Below are 22,952 nucleotides of genomic sequence, written 5' to 3'. Positions count from 1 at the left end.
GGCTGGCACAAAATTGAAGCCTTTCTGAAAAAGTGCTCTGTAAGTAGGAGTTATGGTTAAAGAAGAAAATTGCAAATCTTACAAATCCCGAATTTGAAAATTGTCTGCACTTCCTGGACAGTATAATTACTTAAGTCTCTTGTGTCTGAAAGTGTCTCCTGTGATAGTTCCGCTTGGGAAAATCCTGCTCTCTGTGGTCATTATACTGCCTGGATACTTCATTCTCATTGTACCTCCTTTTATCCTATAACCTTTTTGACATTCTTGGGCTAGTATCTTCTGATCCATCTTCCTTATTCCGATCGTTTCTATCATTATTCCCTGGACTTTTGCCATAGTATGTGGTGGAATGATCACCATCCTTGTTGTCAGGTAGCTTAGGTAAAACAAACTTGTTCATATAATCGTTAACATCTCTTGAAATCTTCTTTTGTTTATATTTGTATATACCTGCCTCATAATTATCAACCTTTTTCAAAACCTGCTAAAAGACCTGTAAGTGGAAATTGTTAAACAAGTCCAATTTAATACGGTTATCTAACTTCTGAATATCTTCCTCTAGCTTGTTAATCTGTCTTGCATTGTCATGCACTATTATTTCCATTAATTCCAGACCCATGCAATCAAAAAATTGCAACAATTCATGATGGAATATTGAACCAGGCACCACTCCATTTGGATATTTAAAAATGCTTAGACCTTTGGGAACATATTTGTTTTGAATACAAAATCTTAGAAGAAATTTGTCCGTCTGTTTCGCATTGTTTTTTACAGATAACTTCTCAAAGTTGCTAATAATCTCTTTCATAGGTAAGTCATGTTGGTCACCATATCCCTGTGAAACCATTCTGCAGTCAGCATCACTAAAAATATATTTGGCTTCCAAAAAACCTTTCAAACTAAAAGTTGTTTCACTCACTGGTCCACCACATCCTCCTCCTTTGTCATAAGTGCAACTCTCTTCTCTGGATTCTGTACCATGTTCATTCAATCAGACAGCTGCTGCATAGGTGGAGGGTTTAACTGTATTTCCTTTAGTGTTCCAATCAATAACCAAACTACTAAAACTGTCCTGGCTGACATCAGGAAAAGATTTGGTCCCCAAAGCACTTGTTGTCTTCAGATATGCAGAGACCTGACTTTTAAATTGATCAATGCAGTCCAATAAAAATGTGAAATCCACTTGAGTATCACCAGGTGTACCAGAAGTTGAATCTGACTCAGCAAATAAGTCAAACTGTGACATACCAGAATGTAGAACACCACACCAACCAGTAAACAACAAAATCCATGAAATGACGTACTAACAAACTGTATAAAACAAACGCTGCCCAGATGTCACAGGAAACTTTTAATAGTGTTTTAGTTTTAGTGCTTTCATTCCAGGATCATATGAACTTACCAGATAACAAAGTAATTACTTCCTGGATAAATTTAAAAGGCCTCAAAGGTGCCAAAAATTTTAAAGTAACAGTGCTAAAAAAGTGCATAAACTTTAACATAACATAACACAATGAAGTGCTTAAGTGCAAGTGCGACAGTAAAACGCATTCCATTTAAAAAGTATTATATATAGAAACCAGTTTATATAAAAAATGTATATTGGTCTGAAATATCGATCTTTTACATATAAAAACAAGTCATAAGAAAATCAAATAATCACAACTTCAGCTTTAAGAGCAGGTTTGATAGAACTACACCAACCAGGGGTGCAGCCATACTGGATTTGGTCCTCTCTAATTTGGGAGACTGCTGCACACCCCCTACTGTAATGCCTTCCCTGGTATAGTCAGACCCCAAAATGGTCTCCTTTGAAATAAAAATAAAACCTGGACCCCCAGCTAAAACTGGAATATTCAGAAACTATTCTAAGTTAACCTCCTGCTATTAAGTCAGAACCTGGCAAAATTTCAAGACCCCATAAACCCTGAGAACCCTTTTGCCTATGCAGAACTGTTCAGAGAAAAATAGCTGCAAAGAGGCAGCTGCACCCACCAGGAAGAAGTACAGAACTAACTCAAAAAAAACCCCACCCTGGTGGCATCACAACATCAGTAGGATGTATAACAGGAGAAAGAAAATCATGGCAAAAATTAGGAGGTGCAGCACCCAGCAGGATAAAAGCACCCTCATCAAACTAAACAAACAACTCAGAATACAAAGTCTATCAAAGCCAAATTTGAGGTAAGTTTGCCTTACCAGACCAAGGACAACCACAAAGCATTAATTTGGGATACTGTACCACAGAAAAAATGTGCCATGTAAAATAAACCTGCACTGTCTTCAGGCACCACATCTTCCCAAGCTAGCATTCTGAATTACAACATCAAGACAGTCCCTGTTGTATTCAAAAATTTATTTTAAGATTTTTACTATTCTTGTAAACAGACTTTGGTTCTTGTCCCAGTTGATCAATCACACCAAAGTGGCCAAGTACCATGTGCTGTCATATGACATCCACTTCACCCTTAGTATAAACAGCCTGATAGAGCTCATGAGAATTTAACCCATAGTTTTGTGGCTGAGTATAACCGCTATTGTCATTCCTACAAATAGGTTATTAATAACCATTGGAACACCTAAATCACCTTTTTTTGGGAGGAGGTTAAGTATTTTGGCTTGTAATGCTAGTAATTTCTTATTTTAGTGTATGTAGTTTATCTTACTCGTATTTTCACTGCTTATATTAGTGTGCACTACCTTGGTAAAAATACACACATGTATAAATAAAACAAACAAATACGTAAATTTGCTCACACTACAGATTTCAGCTAAACTGATATTATAATATGCATAAATTATTACTGTATAAAAAATTATCATCAGAAACACAATTTAATGAATTGTAAAAAAAGTCACACAATGGAGTAAACAATAAAATTAAACATGCACAATATATTTGACTTAATACACCATTTTAATTTGTCCTAAATTTGTGATTATACTTGTTACCAGGATTTATATGGCTATAAATTATAAAGAGAAATCACATCCTTAGTGAATATCGTTTTGTGATAAATAGATTAAGATTTCCCATTTCTCTGCATTCTATTATCTTTTGTGTCAGTGGTGATTTTGATGGAATACTTTGGAGTTAATTCCGGTCATTCTGTAGCTTTCTAGCAGTTTTACATCTCAAATCAGCAAAACAATTGCAGCTGAGGCCTCATTTAATCCTTGTAATATGCTGTTGCAACTTTTCTTACTCTGCTGAAAGTGCTTTGCATTAAGCACATTAATGTGCTGGCTGTTCTTTTGAGTCCAAGTTGCCATGCTATTCTAATTTGAAATGTAATGTATTTTAAATCCATAAGTCTCTTCCTATAATTCAGATTCAATGAGCTAAAACATTTGCATTTTTATTTTTTCTTTCCTGAATCTATTATGTCTCTTTTTTTTGTTCAAATTGTTCCACATTTCTGCAACTCAGATAGCTCTTATATTGCTGCCTGCATGCTATTCATTGGCCTTTTTTGACACTGCTTTTCTATCATATTCTTTCATTTTGTAGATTTCACAATACAGATTTCTTTATATGTCAAATAATCTCACAGCCCTTTCCACTTTGGTTCTCTGGTAGGTTTTCTGATCCAGATATGCTATTTATTCAGGCACATTATCTTCTATATTTTAGTCTCCAAGAATTTTAACCAAAAGTAAGTTACATGAGTGAAAGTCAATTACTTGAGTTTATTTGCTCTTCAAGAAATCTTTCTATTTTACATTAATTAATTGGGTTTCGGGTGGCATTATGTAATTAGTTTATTGATAGAAGTCTAACTCAAAGTTTTCAGTTTTAGCTTTTGGAGACTGAAACGGCACTTAATTATTCAGTCATTGTTTCCCTTTTATAAGCTTTTTAACATAAGAAACATACAGCAGACCATTTAGACCTGTTAAATCTGCTGCAGTGTCCAAGTAGTACATTTCGCTCCTTTTTATGAAGATTCGATTGTACGTCCCTTTGCAGTAGTGTTAATGTCTTTGTCTTGACCTTTTATAATGCTGAAATTTCTGGAGCTTTTCTTCCCGGGCCTCCACTGAAAATGGACATATATCCAGCTGGACTAGCCCGGTCAACAAATGTAAAATAAATAAAATAGTGCTATCTGTTCTTATTGAGATGTTCTTTGCTCATCCCATTGTACATTTTCATTGCACAAGCTATCACTACTACCTACAGCAAAACATTTTAGGTAGTTATCACCCTTTTAGCAAAATAAATTTGCTGTGAATTTCCATAGATAACTTTTGTCAGCTTCAGACCAAGACCTCTAGTTTCAACTTTGTGTCATTGATGATCACTTTGCATTACGTGGATCTGTTTTGTTTCTTTGTACATTTATAACTGTGCCAGCCATAGCCCCTTTTCCTTCCTGTTTTCTCATTACTATATTCCTATTGTTCTTACTTTTCCCTCATGGGTTCTATATCCATGACATGAAATGTTTTGCTTACCCAATTAAAGGCACATTATAGTACAATTATATTCTCTGGGTTACTGCACAAGAACTGTGTTTACTTTTGTTGTCTAGGTGCCCCACTTCAAGAGTGACACAGGAGCACTGTGTGGGCAAATCAGTTGTTTAGTTACTCAGTAAACAAGGGAGGTAGGGCTCAAACCCTGCACATTAGACTCTAGGAACTGGCTTACTAACAGCTGAGAGCTTTAACCTTTTACATTGCCAGACTTGCTCAGTGCATCAGATACAATCATGCACTGAACCAGGCTAATCCATTTTCTTCTCAAGAGGAATTGCAGCCTTCCTAGTTAACAACTGATCTTGGAGTTTGTAGTCTTTTTCTATATATATTTACATTAAAATCACTACCAAAGGTTAGAAAGGAATGCTGAGGTCTACACAGAACTGATTCTATATCTCCAGAGTGCTGTAGGGATTTTAGAAGTATTCAGTTACATGTTTCTGTGCATATCATTGCAGATACTTTCTTGTTTTTCCCAGTATTGCTTATATCTTATCTAAGGATGATTCATCTAAGGGTACCTGCAGGTAAGGCAGTGTTGTATGTATTGGAAGTTTTTGTTGCAGTAATCTGTGCTGTAAAAGGATTACATTCACATTCCAAGATGAATAAATACTAACCTTCCCTTTTGAGAACCGAAATTGAATCCATGCTTCCAGAATATTTAATTGTGCTTCAACCGCTCTAAAATGGGTTTCCAATTCCACTCATTATATAAACTTGGTTTGTATAGGCACACCTTTTTTCAAGAATCCAAGAAAAAAGACAAATCTCAAAAATGCAAAAAATCCTACATACATGTTGATATGTGTTGCAGTTCAGATCTACCTCATACATATTTCATTCTTTGTTAAATGATTCATGCCTTGAGGCTAGGAGGAAATTAGATTAAACGTGCTGCCCTTAGGAGTCAGGCATTGCTATGTACACAATAATGATCATTATACTAAGCCATAGACAAAACCCATTCTACTATTTTATTCCTTTGTGAATATTGGAGAGGTGCATCTGCAGGTATGTCCATACCTCTCAACCTTAGTACAAGAAATCTGGACAAAGACTAACAATAATGGGAAGACAAAGGCCCAAAAGTAAGGACCAGCTTTAAATATTGTTTTTATAAACCTAGAAGGTTGCTAGAATAATAGGTTGTGCATTGACTTGCATTTTTCTGAAGACTATGTAGTCTGAAACTCAAATGTATGTGATTGTTTAGTGACTTCAATCCTCAGTGATTTGCCAGAAAACCACACATTTTATGAGGAACAGATCAAAAGTATGAAGAAAAAATCTGGACATTCTGCAAAAATATGGACAGTTGAGAGGTACTGTGTGCAAGGACATATTCACATACCCAGTAGCTCTACTTCCCATTTCCTCTTTTTCAGTCATCTAGCAGGCAGTTAAAGGATGTGTATATATGTGCACACAGACACATACACACATGCACTCACACATGTACGTGTGTGTGTGTGTGTGTGTGTGTGTGTGTGTGTGTGTGTGTGTGTGTGTGTATATATATATATATATATATATATATATATATATATATATATATATATATATATATATATATATATATATATATATATATATATATATATATATATATATATATATATATATATATATATATATATATATATATATATATATATATATATATATATATATATATATATATATATATATATATATATATATATATATATATATATATATGGTATATATATATATATATATATATATATATATATATATATATATATATATATATATATATATATATATATATATATATATATATATATATATATATATATATATATATATATATATATATATATCTATAGATGGAACTGTAAGTGGTAACATATGTTGTCAGTGTTCCATAGGAGACCTCATTTTCAAAAAAGGGGGATAAGAAGGCATGCTGTAGTTATAAATGGATTGTGTACATTAGCCTTCCTGAGAAAGCCTAGGGCAGGATGCTGGAGTGAAACTTCAGTCTTTGTTTCGGGAACAAGCATACTAATTCCATCCTAAACATGGAACTGTGAATCTGTACATTATCCTTACCCACATATTGAGGAGGTTGTGAGTTTGCCAATTTACGTGTGCTTTGTGGACATGGGGAAGGTATATGATTGTACATCCTTAATTCTCTTAGTGGGTGTTAAATAATTCCTGCACACAATGTGTCCCTGTGGTTTTTGCCTGCATTCCCAGAGGTAACTTGTACATATTCAAGGTATGCATAAAACTTTACCAAAGCTGTATGTTGCCTCACCACTTGTTTATTATTTTCAGACATAAGCTATCAAGGCACAGCTAACTTATGGAGATTGTCCATTCTGGAGATATGAGGGCTGCACCTTTGTCTTCCACAGCAGATGATGATGATGTCCTCTTTATGTTATATGACCATGATTTGTAGTGTGCACTAAAGTGTTTCACTGCTTACTGTGATTTGGTGCCTCCATTTCAGGGATCATGGTTCTCTCCTATAAAAGAGTGAATTGTTCTCTGCAAGTAAAGGGGGACTGCTTCATTAGGGGTATAAGTTTATCTATCTTGGCTTCTTGTTACCAAGTAAAGGTAGAGAAATCCTGGAGGCTGAGTAGCATATGGTCGCACAGGCCAGTGTTAGTACTGAAGGCTGGACTGAAGTGGTGAAGATAGAAACTAAGAAAAACTCTCAGTCTATTGTTCAGTCTGTCCCCATTCTCACTTGTCATGAGCTTTAGTAACTAACAAAAGACTGAGATCAGGAATGCATCCACGAGTTTGTCCTAGAAGGTAGCTTGTATCAGTCTTCATGACAGAGTGATTAGCTTGATACTTAAAAAGTGTGTTGCATTAGAGGCTCTCCAACTCCAGGTAGAGAGGAATAAACTGAGGTGGTTTAGAAATCTTGCGATAATGTTACTTGGATGTTGCTTGGATGCTTCCAAAGGAAGATGTTCCAACTCAGGACATTGTGGAGGGATTGCATCTATTAGCTGGGCTAGAAGCATGTGGGTATTTCACAGGATGAGATGGAATCTATGGTTAGGAAAATCTAGTATATACTTCTAATCTTGCTTGCCTAGGGCCTTCACCAAGACAAGCTGTTGTAGAACATTGACAGATGGATATACAGATGGCTATATTCAAGTATCAGTATCTTAGTTAATGTGAGGTGAAGGAGTCGGCTTCTTCCCCTGGTAAACCACATTAGGAGTCATCATCATCACCACAGAAGAGAGATCCTAAGGGCAGTACAGGTGATAATTTAAACAGCTGGAACAGATTTCAAGGCTTTTAAACAAATGTATATGTCTGACTACTTAAAAAAAGTCCATTAACAACAAATAAAATTCCTGCAATATTTATCCCATCCCCAATATATAACACTTAGTGTTTCAGCTAAAAGAATGTTTTCAGCTGTTAGTAACTGCAGCAAGGAGTTAATAGAAGCATTTTGCTAGTATTGTTTTTATGATGGCCTCTTTTTGGTCATCAACTCATGTTTGTCTGTTTCTTTAGTTATTATTTGCTTTGCTCCTCAACCTTAGATTGGAGGCAGCAGTCTGAGGACTGCCCAGGGCACAAATTGAACTTGCTACAGCTCTGAGAAGTGGTAAAAAGGCATGTACCTTAAATTAATACATCTCATTGTCTAGAAAGGAAGAGAAGGGGGAAATTAGATATACATAGGAGAAATTAGATATACATTAAAAAGTTCTGTGGCTGGAGATGAGCAGGGGCACCGCTTCATTTAATGAGTAAATGAGTCTGAACAGCCTAAAACTACAAGGACACAATGTAAGGACCTTGAAGAGTTTTCACTACAGAATTGTTTGATAAATAATGGAATAAGGAAATAACACCCCTGTGTGAAGGCTTCCAGCCTAGCCAGATAGACTTGTGCAGATAATTCTATCATTTGTAAATATAAATGTTGAACTATAGAATTGTTTTCTTAATTGAAAGAAAATACTGTGAAATGTTGAAATACAAGCTTGTTCTCTTAAATGAAAGAAGATGCTGTGAAATGTTGAACTTCAAAAAAATGTAACAACATTGCCCTCTGCTCTAAAGAAAGCTAAGACAAGCATTTCTTGTCTGTCACTTTGATGTTAGAATTTGGAGTCGATGAGTCTGAAGTGAAGCATCCTGCCTATTATTTTAACTTAAGGAATACTTACTGGAGTTTACATATGGAATGTCTTTTATTGATGTAGTTTCCTGCAGGTGCAAGATAACAATTATATAGTTTCTGTTAGCCTGGGAACACTGGGAAAGTGTGAAATTATGTAATGGGAACAAGGACTGCAATAGCAATTTAAACAGAGAGAATCAGAAGGCATTAAGCATTTTTGTCTTGACCATCCAACTCACAGCACTGTCTTGCTCATATGCAAGTTATCTTAGACTTGTGTTTTCTTTTAGAAATAGCTAGAAACTAGAAATATTAACTAAGAGTTTTTCTGTGATGTCAGAACTGTACTACTGATTTATTTTAAGTATTTCTGTGTGATCTCTGAACTCTTGGCTAGCGCTGTTTAGTAGAAAGTATTGTCTTGTGTTTTTATTATTTATTGTTAAATATTTTAAAACCTTTTAACTGTGGCTGGTTTGTTTAGAGATAATTTAAGCTCTAAGAGTACATTGCATGTATATAAGGATCCTGTACCAAGTCACTCTAATAAGCCTTGACTGTTTAGTTATACTACCAATTGGATAATAATATTGCACAGTAATAATTGGACACCCTTTTAAGGGCCTTTGAGTAGCTGATAAATATTAGCTGGGGGGTGGCGGGGTACTACCATATAGTCTGGGGAAAAGGGGCACAGCTAGAGAACCTGTACCAGCTTTCCCCAGGAGTGTCTGTGTGGTTGTATAAACTCTTATTTCAAAGTGTGTGTGTGTGTGTGTGTGTGTGTGTGTGTGTGTGTGTGTGTGTGTGTGTGTGTGTGTGTGTCAGCTACTTGGGCAGGGGACATGAAACACTGGTTGGACAGAGAGGGTGCTAGAGGTTTTAGCTTGCCCACTAGGCTGAGATCTGGACCCTATAGCTGTGCCAGTGGGGAGTCTTATTGGGGACCTGGAGAGCAAGGGAGTGACCAGCCCCAGACTGACTGTGATCTCTGTGTGCTCATAAGGGAAATTGCACTTTACTGTGTGTATTTGTTATCCTTTCCTCATATATGACATGCCCTGTCTGGTGTTAGTGGTGAGGATTGAGGCTCCTTGACTGTTGGGCCAGGGCATGGGCATCACATATTAATTGTTTGGCAGCTGTGGGATATTCACATCACATACTAATTAGTTGGCAAATACTATTTGGCTTGTTCTGGTGTGGATAGGGTGAATCCTATAGCTTGGGTACAGTGAGCGTTAAGGTGTTTTGTACTCTAAAATAACCACGCAGTGAATACTCAGAGTTCAGATCACATTGTTTTATTTCTTTTGTTAGCTTAGTTAGTCAGGGTGAGCAGGCAACATGTCAGTAGAGGAGTATGGAAAGCTGACAAGGAGCCAGCTGCTGGAGATGTGCCAGGCTAGGGGACTGGTGCATGGAAACCTGACTAAGACAGACCTGATTGCAGCCTTGGTTAGAGCTGCATCAGAAAACAGCAACCAGGGGGAAAATCAGACTGGCAGTGGAGATATAATACCCTTGGAGAATGGATAGCTCAACCTTTCTGCAGTGGACTTAAAAATCCAGCTGGAGCTAAAGAGACTTGAGTTGGAGGCTAGGCGTGTGGAATTAGAAGCAGCTGAGAGACTGAGGCATCTAGAGAGTGAGGAGAATGAGAAACTGCTACGCCTAGAAGCTGAGGAAAAAGACAGGCAGAGGCAGCATGAGAAGGAGATGTTGACTCTTCACCAGAGCCATGGAGGTAATGGGGAAGGGAGTAACTGGACCCCAGAAGCACAACAGGTCAGTAAATTTCTTCCGCAGTTTAAAGAGGGGGATACTTTTGATAGTTTCATTCATATGTTTGAGAGGGTATGTAAACAGTATGAAGCTGACCAAGGGCTCTGGATACAGTTCCTGACCCCCTTACTCCATGGTAAAGCTGTAACTGCAGTACCTAAAATGTCTGATGTTGCATGTTTTGATTATACCGCTGTAAAAAAAATTGTTTATTAAATTTTTTTAAGCTAGCACCTGAAACATATAGGAAAAAGTTTCATGAGCATAGATGCAAGGCAGATGAAAGTGTGTGTGAATATGTTGCTGAATTGAGCACGTATTTCCATAGGTGGGTGAGTGGATGTCAGGTAACCACTTTTGAAGGGCTGGCAGACCTTTTGGTGAGGGAACAAGCCCTTAGCACTTTGCCTGAGGACATGAGGATCTGGTTAGCTGATAGACAATGTGCTACTTCAGATGAGTTGGGGAAGAAGGGAGACCTATACCTGGCAAGCAGGGCAGCCCTGCACAGGAAGGGGACCCCCAGTACTGCTCATAGGTCTAAAGGAATACATGGTGGGCAGCACAGATTGCCCCAACAGAATCTGCCAGTAGCAGGGGAAGCCACTAGTCCAGGTACACATCCAGGAGCTAGGGTTGAATGTTTTGAATGCAACCAGTGGGGCCATGTGACATACAGGTGTCCATGGAGGCAAGGTGGGGAACAAAAGGTGAGGGAGCCAGTAAGTGGGAAAGACAAAATGCCAATAGTAGGTTGTCTTGAGACAACAAGGATACCGAACTACCATCCTACAGATGTCCTGACAGGGAAGGATTTGGATGAGGCAGTACCCTGTGCTTATGCAGTTATTTGCAGTGAGGCTAGGAGACAAACATGTGGGTCTGGTAGCCTGGGGGAGACCCAGACAGACTGCATACTTGCAGCCAGGATTGGTGAGATGGTTACTTCAGGGAGGGAGCTACTCTGTAGCAGTGAGACTGAATGTGAGCCACAGCTGCTTGTGGGTACTGATGGTCCATTGGACAGAGTAACTGCAAAGGTAGAGGTGAGTAGTAGTACCCAGGCTGACAGTGATGTACCACTGTCAGGGGATACCAGACTTCCTGCGGAAGGGGAGCTGAAAAGGGTTACAAGGAGAGAGTTGAGACAGGCTCAGCTCTCAGACCCTACATTGCAAGGCCTGGGGCAGGTAGCTAGGGAGGCACATGATTCTCAAGGAAAGGGGGAATCTGTATACTGGGACAAAAGGTTGCTATACAGAGAGTGGACCCCTGAGGGAAGGCTAGAAGGTGAGAGAGTACAGCAGTTGGTAGTGCTTAGAGCCTACATTCTGGCACTTCTAGCCTAACCCCATGATATTCCCTTTGCAGGTCATATGGGCATAAAACATACAAAGAGGCATAATATGCAGAACTTTTATTGGCCTGGAATTTCCAGAGATATAACTGGGTACTGTAGGACCTGTGAACAGTGCCAAAAGGTAGGCAAGGCAGGAGAAAAGATGAGACCCCCCTTTGATGCTTTTGCCTGTGATTGAGGAGCCATTTCACAGGGTAGCTATGGATATTGTGGGTCCTCTGAGTACCCTAAGTTCCACAGGGAAAAAGTATATCCTAGTGGTAGCAGATTATGCTACAAGATACACTGAAGCAGTGGCTTTGTCCTCCATTGAGGCAGAGAAGGTGGCAAATGCTTTGTTAGAGATTTTCACCAGGGTAGGTTTCCCAAAAGTAATACTGATTGACAGAGGTGCCAATTTCATGTCAGACCTGCTGGCTTGTCTGTGGAAGTCCTGTGGGGTGAAGTACATGAAGATCACCCCCTACCATCCCCAGACTAATGGTCTTATTGAGAGGTTAAACTCTACAATCCAGTCCATGCTACGGTCATTTGCAGATCAGTTTAAGAGGGAGTGGGACAAATATTTGCCCCATCTGTTGTTTGTTTACAGAGAGGTTCCCCAGGAATCCACAGGTTTTCACCCTTTGAGTTGCTGTATGGGAATAGGGTGAGGGGACCTCTAGATTTAATTTGAGATGAGTGGAAAGGTGAGTGAGAGTCTCACAAGGAGTCTGTTGTGGCATACATCCTAATCCTCAGGAAAAGGCTCAGGGAACTCATGGGTTTGGCCCAGGAGGACCTGGCAGAAGCCCAACAACAGAAAAAAGTGTGGTATGACAGGAATGCTCGAGCTAGAGAGTATGCTGTGGGGCAGCAGGTAATGGTTCTCATTCCTGTCAGACACAACAAGCTGCACATGCAGCTTTGGAGGGTCCCTACAAGGTGGTAAGAAAGGTAAGTGATGCTAACTACATGGTGGAATTGCTAGGCAGATGGCAGGGGCACAAATTGTACCATGTTAACATGATGAAACCTTACCATGATAGGGAGGCCCTTGTGGTGAGTGTTTGCAGTGGATTGCAGGAGGAGTTTGAGGGAGATCTGGGGACTGATCTCCTCAGTGAGGCTTGGGCTGACACCTCAGTGGAGGGGGTAGCAATGTCCCAGCAGCTATATCCTACCCAGTTTCAAGAAATCTGAGCAGTACTGCAGGAATTTGGGAACATGTTCACTGGGAGACCAAGGTGCACCCACCTGGTGCAGCACCAGGTGGATACAGGACCCCAAAGACCTATTAGGCAGGCCACTTATAGGGTGCCTGAGAGAATCAGACTCTGAGGGAGGAGGTACAGGAGATGTTGGAACTGGGGTTGATTTAAGAGTCCAACAGTCCCTGGGCCTCCCCAGTGGTGCTGGTGCCAAAGAAGGATGGCAGCACCAGGTTCTGTGTGGATTACAGAAAATTAAATAGTCACACTGAGACAGATGCTTACCCCATGCCTAGGACAGATGAAGCCCTAGAGCAGCTGGGTGGGGCTAAGTATCTTACAACCATTGATCTTACCAAGGGTTACTGGCAGGTGCCCTTGACTCCCAGTGCTAAAGAGAAGTCAGCCTTTGTGACTCCTTTTGGCTTGTATTAGTTCAAAAAAATTCCCTTTGGGATGAAGAATGCCCCAGCGACTTTCCAGAGGCTGGTAGATAATATCCTAGCAGGAGCAGGAGGGTTTGCCTTTGCTTACATCAATGATATTGCCATCTACAGCCATTCCTGGCCAGAGGACCTTCAGCATGTCAGGGAGGTGCTGGGCAGACTACAGAGGGCAGGGCTGACCATTAAGCCGAACAAATGTCAGGTGGGTATGGCAGAGGTCTCCTACCTAGGACATAGAGTGGGGAGTGGTAAGATAAGGCCAGAACATGACAAAGTGGAAGCCATAAAGGCATGGCCTGCACCTGTTACTAAAAAGCAGGTGACAGCATTTTTAGAGACAGCAGGGTACTACGGAAAGTTCGTCCCCAGTTATAGTACCATAGCTGCTCCCCTCACAGACTTGACAAGGAAGAACAGGCCAGATAAGGTAGTGTGGATCCAGCATGTGAGTAGGCATTCCAGAAGCTTAAAGACACTTTGGGAGGACCCCATGTGTTAACCAGTCCAGATTACAGCAAATAATTTGTGGTGTAGGTGGATGCTTCAAACCATGGGGTGGGGGCTGTACTTAGCCAGATTTCTTCAGAGGGGGTAGAGCACGCAGTGGTTTATCCCAGTCATAGGCTCCAACCCAGGGAGGAATGCTATGCAGCTGTAGAAAAGGAATGTCTAGCTATAGTGTGGGCATTGCAGAAACTTCAGCCTTATCTGTATGGAAGAAAATTCACTGTTATGACAGATCACAACCCCCTAATATGGTTAAACAAAGCCAGCCAGCAAAATGCCAAGTTGCTAAGATGGAGCCTAGGCTTGCAAGCATATATGTCAGTGAAGCACTGCAGTGGGAGTAGCAATGCCAATGCAGATGGGCTCTCAAGACAGGGAATGGGGTAGGTATACTCAGATAGACCTTACCCTCTCAATCAATGTTTCTCAAGGGTCACTTGAAAAACTACCTTGAGTTCTCTGAGAAGGGAGAAATGTGAAGGCTGCCAGCCTAGCCAGATATAATTGTGCAGATAATTATATCATTTGTAAATATGAATGTTGAACTACAGACTTGTTTTCTTAATTCAAAGAAAATACTGTGAAATGTTGAAATACAATCTTGTTCTCTTAAATGAAATAATATGCTGTGAAATGTTGAACTTCAAAAAAAATTAACAACATTGCCCTCTGCTGTAAAGAAAGCTAAGACAGACATTTCTTGTCTGTCACTTTGAAGTTAGAATTTGGAGTCAAGTCTGGAGTGAAGCATCCTGCCTATTGTTTTAACTTAAGGAATAATTACTAGAGTTTACATATGGAATGTCTTTTATTGATGTAGTTTCCTGCAGGTGCAAGATAACAATTATGCAGTTTCTGTTAGCCTGGGAACACCAGAAAAGTGTGAAATGATGTAATGGGAACAAGGGCTGCAATAGCAATTTAAACAGAGAGAATCAGAAGGCATTAAGCATTTTTGTCTTGACCATGCAACTCACAGCACTGTCTTGCCCATATGTAAGTTATTTTAGACTTGTGTTTTCTTTTCAAAATAACTAGAAACTAGAAAGATTAGACGAGTTTTTTTGTGATGTCAGAGCTGTACTACTGATTTATTTTAAGTATGTATGTGTGATATCTGAACTCTTGACTAGCACTGTGTAGTAGAAAGTATTGTTTTGTGTTTTTATTATTTATTATTAAATATTTTAAAACCTTTCAACTGTGGCTGGTGTGTGTAGAGATAATTTAAGCTCTAAGAGTACATTGCATGTATATAAGGATCCTGTACCAAGTCACTCTAATAAACCTTGAATGTTTAGTTATACTACCAATTGGATAATAATATTGCACATTAATAAATGGACACCCTTTTAAGGGTCTTTGAGTAGCTGATAAATATTAGCTGGGTGGTGTCAGGGTACTGCTGTATAGTCTGGGAAAAAAGGGGCACAGCTGTAGAAACTGTGCCAGCCTTCCCCAGGAGTTTCTGTGTGGTTGTATAAACTCTTATCTCAAAGTGCATTTGTGTGTGTGTCAGCTACTTGGGCAGGGACATGAAGCATTGGTTGGATAGAGAGGGTGCTAGAGGTTTTAGCTTACCCACTAGGCTGAATTCTGGACCCTATAGCTCTGCCAGTGGGGAGTCTTATATGGGACCTGGAGAGCAAGGGTGCGACCATACCCAGACTGACTATGATCTCTGTGTGCTCTTAAGGGAAATTGCACTTTACTGTGTGTATTTGTTATCCTTTCCTCATATACGAGATGCCCTCTCTGGTGTTAGTGGTGATGATTGAGGCTCCTTGATTGCTGGGCCAGGACACGGGTGTCACACTCTGACTAAGTAAGCACTTAATTCATAATTGGAAGACATTAAGGCACAGAGAGACAGCAGGAAAAGATGCAATTGTACTTCATAAAAGTGGAAGTAGGGAGCAGTCAAGAAACAATGGAATCATCATAGACCAAATACAGATCGAATTTGCATTGAAAGATCAAACATAGTATAGGGATCTTGGTAGTTTAACTTTAGAAATTACCAAAGCATTTAATATGCTCCCACAAATGACATGTGGAAAACGCACAGCACTGTACTGACATTCTGGAGCAGTAGCCTGTAAGTGATGTTGAGTGAACAACTGGACTTATGGGATAATGGTAAATAGAATTTATTCTAAAAAAAATATATATGTCTATAAATACATTAACTGCTATTGCATTTTATTTTTCTAGTCAGTCATTAATTGATATTAATTGCTCTCTTATTTGTGTTAAAATGCTATGTTTATGTAAGAAATATTTAAAAATCATATAAATAAGCTGAAATATATGTTTTACCCTGCTATTATAAACATGCATTATGTGAAACTTAAATGTAGAGCTTTTCTCCTTGGGCCTCCACTGAAAATGGGTTTTACCCAGATGGACATTTCTCAGTCAACAAAGACGACAAATAATAATAATAAATAAAAAGTCTCATTACTGGTAGGATCTCTGCAGAGCTGTAAACTGGGCTAGAATCACATCAGCTCACCGAAAGAACTTTTAGTGAATCCAATTACCATGAAAATTAATTGCTAAAAACCACTTTCAGCAATCCTTAGTGTTTTTTTGGAGGGGACAAACCCACCTGCAAATCCCACACTACCAAAGTGATATTTATTTACTCCATCTTCATATAGCAGTAGGGAAAAGTTCAAACTCCATTTGCACTAAAAATGGCTTTCAGCAAATTTAACTCAGAGTAATTGCACTCACAGAAACTGCTATTTTGCTCCTGACTGGCTAACAATTGGATCCAGTCTTGTTTTCTTTCTAGGCAATATTATAGAAAGGAAACTAGCAGACTATTAAATTGGCACGATACACACCTATGCCACCAGTGATTTGTGTTGCAGGAGTAACAAACAATCAGCTATTACAACAAAATCTTAGCATCTGGAGATCTTTTCTCCTTTATTAAGGGAGTGGGCTTGGTGCTACAGCAGCAGCAAGTACTAGTAGACAGTACTAGATGTTTTGCAGACCCCAACTACTTTGAAGAGGTACAAGCAGGCATATGGACTGAATGGCTCAAAATGTATGCAGTTTGTGGAGAGATGGTAGGAGGCAAGGCATTGATAAGCTGGAGGTTAATGAGACCAGGGACAAATGAAAGCAAAAACATAAGTGTTGTGAATGGCTGACATACAAAATATAAAGTGCATCTACTGAAGAAACAGTATAATTGAAGCAGAATGTCATATGTGAAGACCTAATGTTAAAGAATGCCAGAAAAACTAAAATACTACTTTTAAAACAGTGAGATACACAGAAATGGGCATTTTTTAAGAAAATGTGCTGTATGTCTGTCTGTATGTCAGTTGTTTTTGGAACTCCATGTAGAAATCTTTGACTGTGTTTCAACAAGGACATAGGTAGGATAGAAGTAGCTCATTGGAAAGCAACCAATGTAATGTGGATCTGTATTGCAATTCATATCAATAAAATATTAAAGGTGCTTAATATTCATTTTTAAAGGAAAAAAGAGGAAATGCAAGGCATAAATAGGTATCTGACATTGGCTGAAAAGTACATTAAGGAAATTAAAAATCAAGAAAACACAAAAAAGAACAATTCAGAGACAAAGGCCTAGTAGTGCGTGACATTGTGAGAAGGCATTTGTTTATTGACAGAGTATTGTATACACAGACAACTATTTCTGAGGAGACTGTTAAGTCAAGACAGTGCAGCAATTAAAGTAGCCCTTTGACAATGTACCTCGAAGGAAGTTGGTAGTAAACCAAATAATGTGAGTTTGCCCCAAAATGGTGGGATGTAATTGAAATGTGGTTCAGGTCTGAGAGGAATGAGTTCTTTTAGTATATTTATGTTTCACATCACTCTACATTTGAAGAGGAAAATCAAACAGTCCAAGACTCTCCACTGTCACAACTCAGAGCTGAGCCCTTGGCTGCAGTTCCAAGCTAAGTCCTCCCACACCCCTCTGTGAAACCAGTGCTTTGTGTCTCTGTTCCAAGCAGCTGCAGTCACATCAACAGCAAACATGTGTCTAAGCTTGTAAAAACATTTATTCTATGTTACTCAACTTGTATGTAAGGGCATGGGACACACACACACACACACACACACACACACACACCTGGGAAAGGCTGGCACAGATTCACCTGCTGTGCCTCCTTCTGCCCTGACTATAAAGTAGTTATCACTGACACCAGAACCCCTGCCAGCTACTTTAAGACTCTTACAAGGTTACCCAATTATACTGAGTGAAATCAATAATAATACAAATGGTAATGTTGACCAAACAGCAAGGATTTCAGGAGTGGCCAGAGTTATCACCAAATAAATGCATGCAAATACTCTCAAAGCTTAAATATTTTCTAAAAAAAAAAGGACCAGCCACAATGACAAGTTTAAATATATTTAAAAATAAATAATAAAAGAACAAGAACATACTAAATATCAATTCATAGTAACCAACAGAATTTCAGTCACAGGGAATATTAAAAATAACACTGGAAAGTTTCATACAGTTATAGAAAAACAGTATTTAGCTAGTCTCACTATCTGTTCCTGATTGAAAATAATTACTGTTCCTACTTATTGAGTACAGTAAGGCAAGATGGGTGAGTAGTCCTTGTTTTCAGATCCAAGACAGAATGCTGCTGAACCTTAATTCTCTTCTAATATTAAAACATTATTTCTGTACAGAATGACATCACATGCATCTGGTCATCTGACACTTTCCCATGCTATCCCCCATCACTAGAAGCTACCAGGGTTTAGCACATATGTGCTACAATACACACAGAGCATTGATCCGATGTGGTGCAGCTGCTGGAAGTCATAAAACCATAAAACCACTCTTCCTACAGGAAATACCCATCTATTCATTAGTACAGACATTGTGTCTCTGGCTCCATTCAAAACTGTGGGATAACATCTTTATGGCTTAACCTATAAAGTAATTTAATTTCAAGAATATTTTGCAAAGTCAGGTGGATTAATATTAACCTCTTCACTTCCAGTATATGCTGTTATAATGTATACATTTAAGCAGTAGTGTGTACAACCCTTTTCCTTCCAACAAGGCACACTGTTGATACATTTTAACACAAGTAAACCTCACAAATACATTTTCAGCACAATCATCAAGTAAACCTCACAAATACATTTTCAGCACAATCATCTGTACAAATCAGTTTGCTATACAAATTACATAGAATTATTTGCAAAATTCCAGCTAGCTACGCTGGCATATGTTACAAATCCACTGCCCTATTTCTCCTGGCATGGCTGACAGTACCTCCTATCATCACATGCACTAATAGATGAGGCACAGTCATTTTTCAACATTGCAGACACATAGCTGGTGACATATCTGTGTAAAAATATTGTAATACCATGCTTCCGTATTTATCAAAAACTCTGGACTTGGCTCCCTAGACATAAACATGTAGCCTTGGAGGATAGACTTGAAGAGAACAGAATAATAAGTATTTTAGTGCAATAATCACCTTCCAAAGATGTGCATCTAGAGGATTTCTCCCTGGGCTTCCTTCTGAAAATAGGCTCTGTCCTAGTTGGACTTTCCCAGCCAACAAATGTTAAATAAAATAAATAAAAAAGTAAATAAATTAAAGTAAATTGTGAAGGTCATGCTAGTGTAAATAAAGTAAGGGGAGGATTCCAGGGATACTGTAAAAAACACAATATAGCCACATCTGGAGTAATATAATATGTGCCATTCTGGAAATCACATTGACAAAGGGAAATTAGGTTAATAGGAAACCTATATTTCATGGTTAAGACAATAATATTTTAAGGGGAACAGAAGGACTAGTAGGTAAGTAGGGACATAGAAAGTTGATCATTTATATACTAGAAGACAGACTAGATGGGTAAATGTGATACAGACCCAAAGCAATGTTTGAAGAAATGTGGAACAGGTAAATTTAAACAGGAAGGAATGAGAAGGAAGAGAATTACAAAGACTGCAGCTGTAATGTGGAATATTTCAAGATTCATGAGAGAATTACTAATTCATGGAGAAGATGTAGGGCCCTGGAACAGGAGGCAATGGTAAAATGACATATTACTAAAGTATTTTCACCGTTGTTTGGAACAGAAGCATATGGGAATGACAGATGTATGGGGAGTTACATTCAACTCTAGGATGGATTTGGCAGGCCATGTATCATCTTCTCTTAGCATTTTCATAAATGCTTATGTATCTTTGCCCATATAGTGCATGTGGCAGAAATAATGATTTTGCTGGCGAGTATACCTTTCAACTGTCTAGATTTTTTGCAGTATGTCCAGCTTTTTGCCTCATGTTTTTGGTCTGTTCCTCATAGAATTTGTGGTTTCTCACAAATCATTGAGGACTGAAGTCACAAACTCTTGACAAATATTTGAGCTTCAGACTTCATATCCTTCAGAAAATGCATGCTAATTAAAAATCTTTTGCTATATCAATTTTCTAAGTTCATAAGAGCAGTGTGGTGATAGGAAGTACTGCCAGCACAGCAAGCTGGAATTTTGTAAATAATTATATGTCATTTGTGAATATCAAAGTGATTTATACAATATACTTGTGTTACAAATATATTAGAACTGTATGGCAAGTGTATATCAAACTGATTTTTACAGACGTATGTGTTGAAAAGGTATTTGTAAAGTGCTTGTGTTTGAAATGTATCCAAAGTGTGCCCTACTTAAGAGAACAGAAATGTGCATGCAGTATTGTAACTGTTTACATGTATATGTTTTAACAGAGGAAACTGGAAGACAGGATCAGTCCTGCAAACTTTAAAATATATCTGAAATTAAATTTCTTTATGGGCTATGCCATAAAGATGCTAACTCACAGGTTTCAATGCAGCCAGAGACACAAAGCCTGTGCTAGGAAGCTTTCTGCATTGTTTTTGAGGTGAACTAATTACTACTCTGGAAGAATGGAGGTATGAAATTGTTTCATGACTTCCACCACCTGCCCCAGATCTGAGCAAAAGCCCTTGTGTGTGTATTTGTACAGGTAGGTGCTAAATCCTTCCAGCTTCCAGCAATGGGGGTTTGCATGGGAACTAGAAGTTAGATGACCAGAAGTGATGTCATTCTGCAAGCTATCCTAGAAGTAATATTTTAGATATTATTTGGGAAGTCTTTTAGTGAGACTGAGCATTCTGTATTCTGTCTTAGGCCTGACAACAAGAAAGACCGTTCACCACGACATCTGCCTTGCTCTATTAAGTAAGTAGGGAATAATAATTATTTTAGATTCAGTCAGGAATATAATGAAGCTTAATTTAGATATTATTTTTCTTTATTTGTCTGAGCCTGTCCTTCAATATTATTTTAAATATTTCCTGTGATTTGAACTCTGATGTCACTGTGAATATATACTTAGTATTTTCTTGTTTTATTATTTATAATTAAATATATTTAAACCTTTCATTGTGACTGATCTTTGTAGAGATATTTAAGTTTTGAGAGTACTTGCATATTTATTTGGTGACACTTTGTGAGCCACTCCTAATAGTCTTGCTCTGCTCTTGGTCAAACTACCATTCGTATTAATATTACTTTTAGTCAGTATATTGGGTAGGCTTGGAAGAGCCTTAAGGTAGCTGGTAGCAGTGTCTTGTGGCAATCATAGCTACCTAATAGTCTATCTAGAAGGGGGCATAGCTAGTAAACCAGTGCCAGCCTTTCCCAGGTGTTTGCGTCTGTGTGTGTGTGTGTGTGTGTGTGTGTGTGTGTGTGTGTGTGTGTGTGCAAATCAAATCTCAGAGTGTGTGTGTCACCTACTTGGGCAGGGACAAGAAGCACTGGTTGGACAGAGAGGGTGCTGAAGGTCTTGGCTTGGACACTCAACTGAGATCTCAACTCTATAGCTGTGCCAGTGGGGGGGGGGGTCTTATTGGGGATCTGAAGAAAGAGGGAGGAACTAGCCCTTGACTGACTGTTTTCCCTGTGTGCTCTTAAGGGAAATTGTGCTTGATGGAGAGAGGTGCATCTGGAGATACTGTGTGTGTGCCTGTTATCCTCCCAGTGAATGTCCCCACTGGTGCCAGTGGTCAGGATTGAGGCTCCTTGATTACTAACCCAGTGGTGGAGAGTCATCATAAGCAGTATTTTAAAAGTGTCCCTATTTTTGGTTCTTTGTCTCCTGTTGTTTTGTCTTTGTCCAGAATTCTTTCACTAAGAGGCTGTGTACTGGAGATGCAAAGAATCAGAATTAGGATGTCAGGTCTTGGGATATATAATTAATCCAGCAGTATCCAACTGGGCAGACTGTGATGCCTGGATTATGAGTAAGCAACACAGGGACACAGCAGATGATGATTAACTTCCACAATATCTTTAACCAAGCTGAGTTCTGTTTAACAAAGATATGCTACATTCCTGTGGCTGTTGAATTAGCATGGGTAGTTATATTCCTCGGATATATAAATATATAGATATATATATACACCAATGTGTGTGTGTGTGTGTGTGTGTGTGTGTGTGTGTGTGTGTGTGTGTGTGTGTGTACATCTATATGTATATAGATATATCCATAAATATAGATGTGTGTGTGTGTGTGTGTGTGTGTGTGTGTGTGTGTGTGTGTGTGTGTGTGTGTGTGTATGAATATTCATCTGCCAAATAGCTGAAGCACTAACTAGTTAATGATAACTAACTGCCTATACAACTGTCTCAAACAGCAGTTGAACAACAGTAAAAGCTTACCTTTTACTGTTATAGGAGTCAGCCCCGTACCCCACCATTTGTGGATCTTTGCTTTACACCCCCTTTCTTACATATGGTAACACTATATTTGTGTAGCCATGATGAAAAGAGAAATGCCTTGCAAAGTGGAAAACAGCTGCCACATAAAGACAGTTTCAATGTCCTTTTCTAATAATGGGAAAGACGATCAGGAGAAATGTAACACTAGGGAAACAAACTGGTGAGATAATGACTTAACTAACAAAACAATGACCACATGCAGAGCATCCATATCTATCTATCTATCTATCTATCTATCTATCTATCTATCTATCTAT

The 22,952-nt window shown here is 38.7% G+C and overlaps 1 protein-coding gene across 1 annotated transcript in view; it reads left to right on the top strand.

The window, feature by feature from the left end:
* Window positions 1-22,952, top strand: part of KLHDC8B (kelch domain containing 8B) — a 1,966,070-nt gene that overhangs the window by 189,303 nt on the left and 1,753,815 nt on the right. The window lies entirely within an intron of this gene.

This window comes from Protopterus annectens, chromosome 7.part1 (assembly GCF_019279795.1).
Source record: "Protopterus annectens isolate FY-2018-M chromosome 7.part1, PAN1.0, whole genome shotgun sequence".
Classification (NCBI taxonomy): domain Eukaryota; kingdom Metazoa; phylum Chordata; order Ceratodontiformes; family Protopteridae; genus Protopterus; species Protopterus annectens.
The sequence above is the reverse complement of the archived record's forward strand: the minus strand, read 5'-3'. Positions and strand labels throughout refer to the sequence as shown.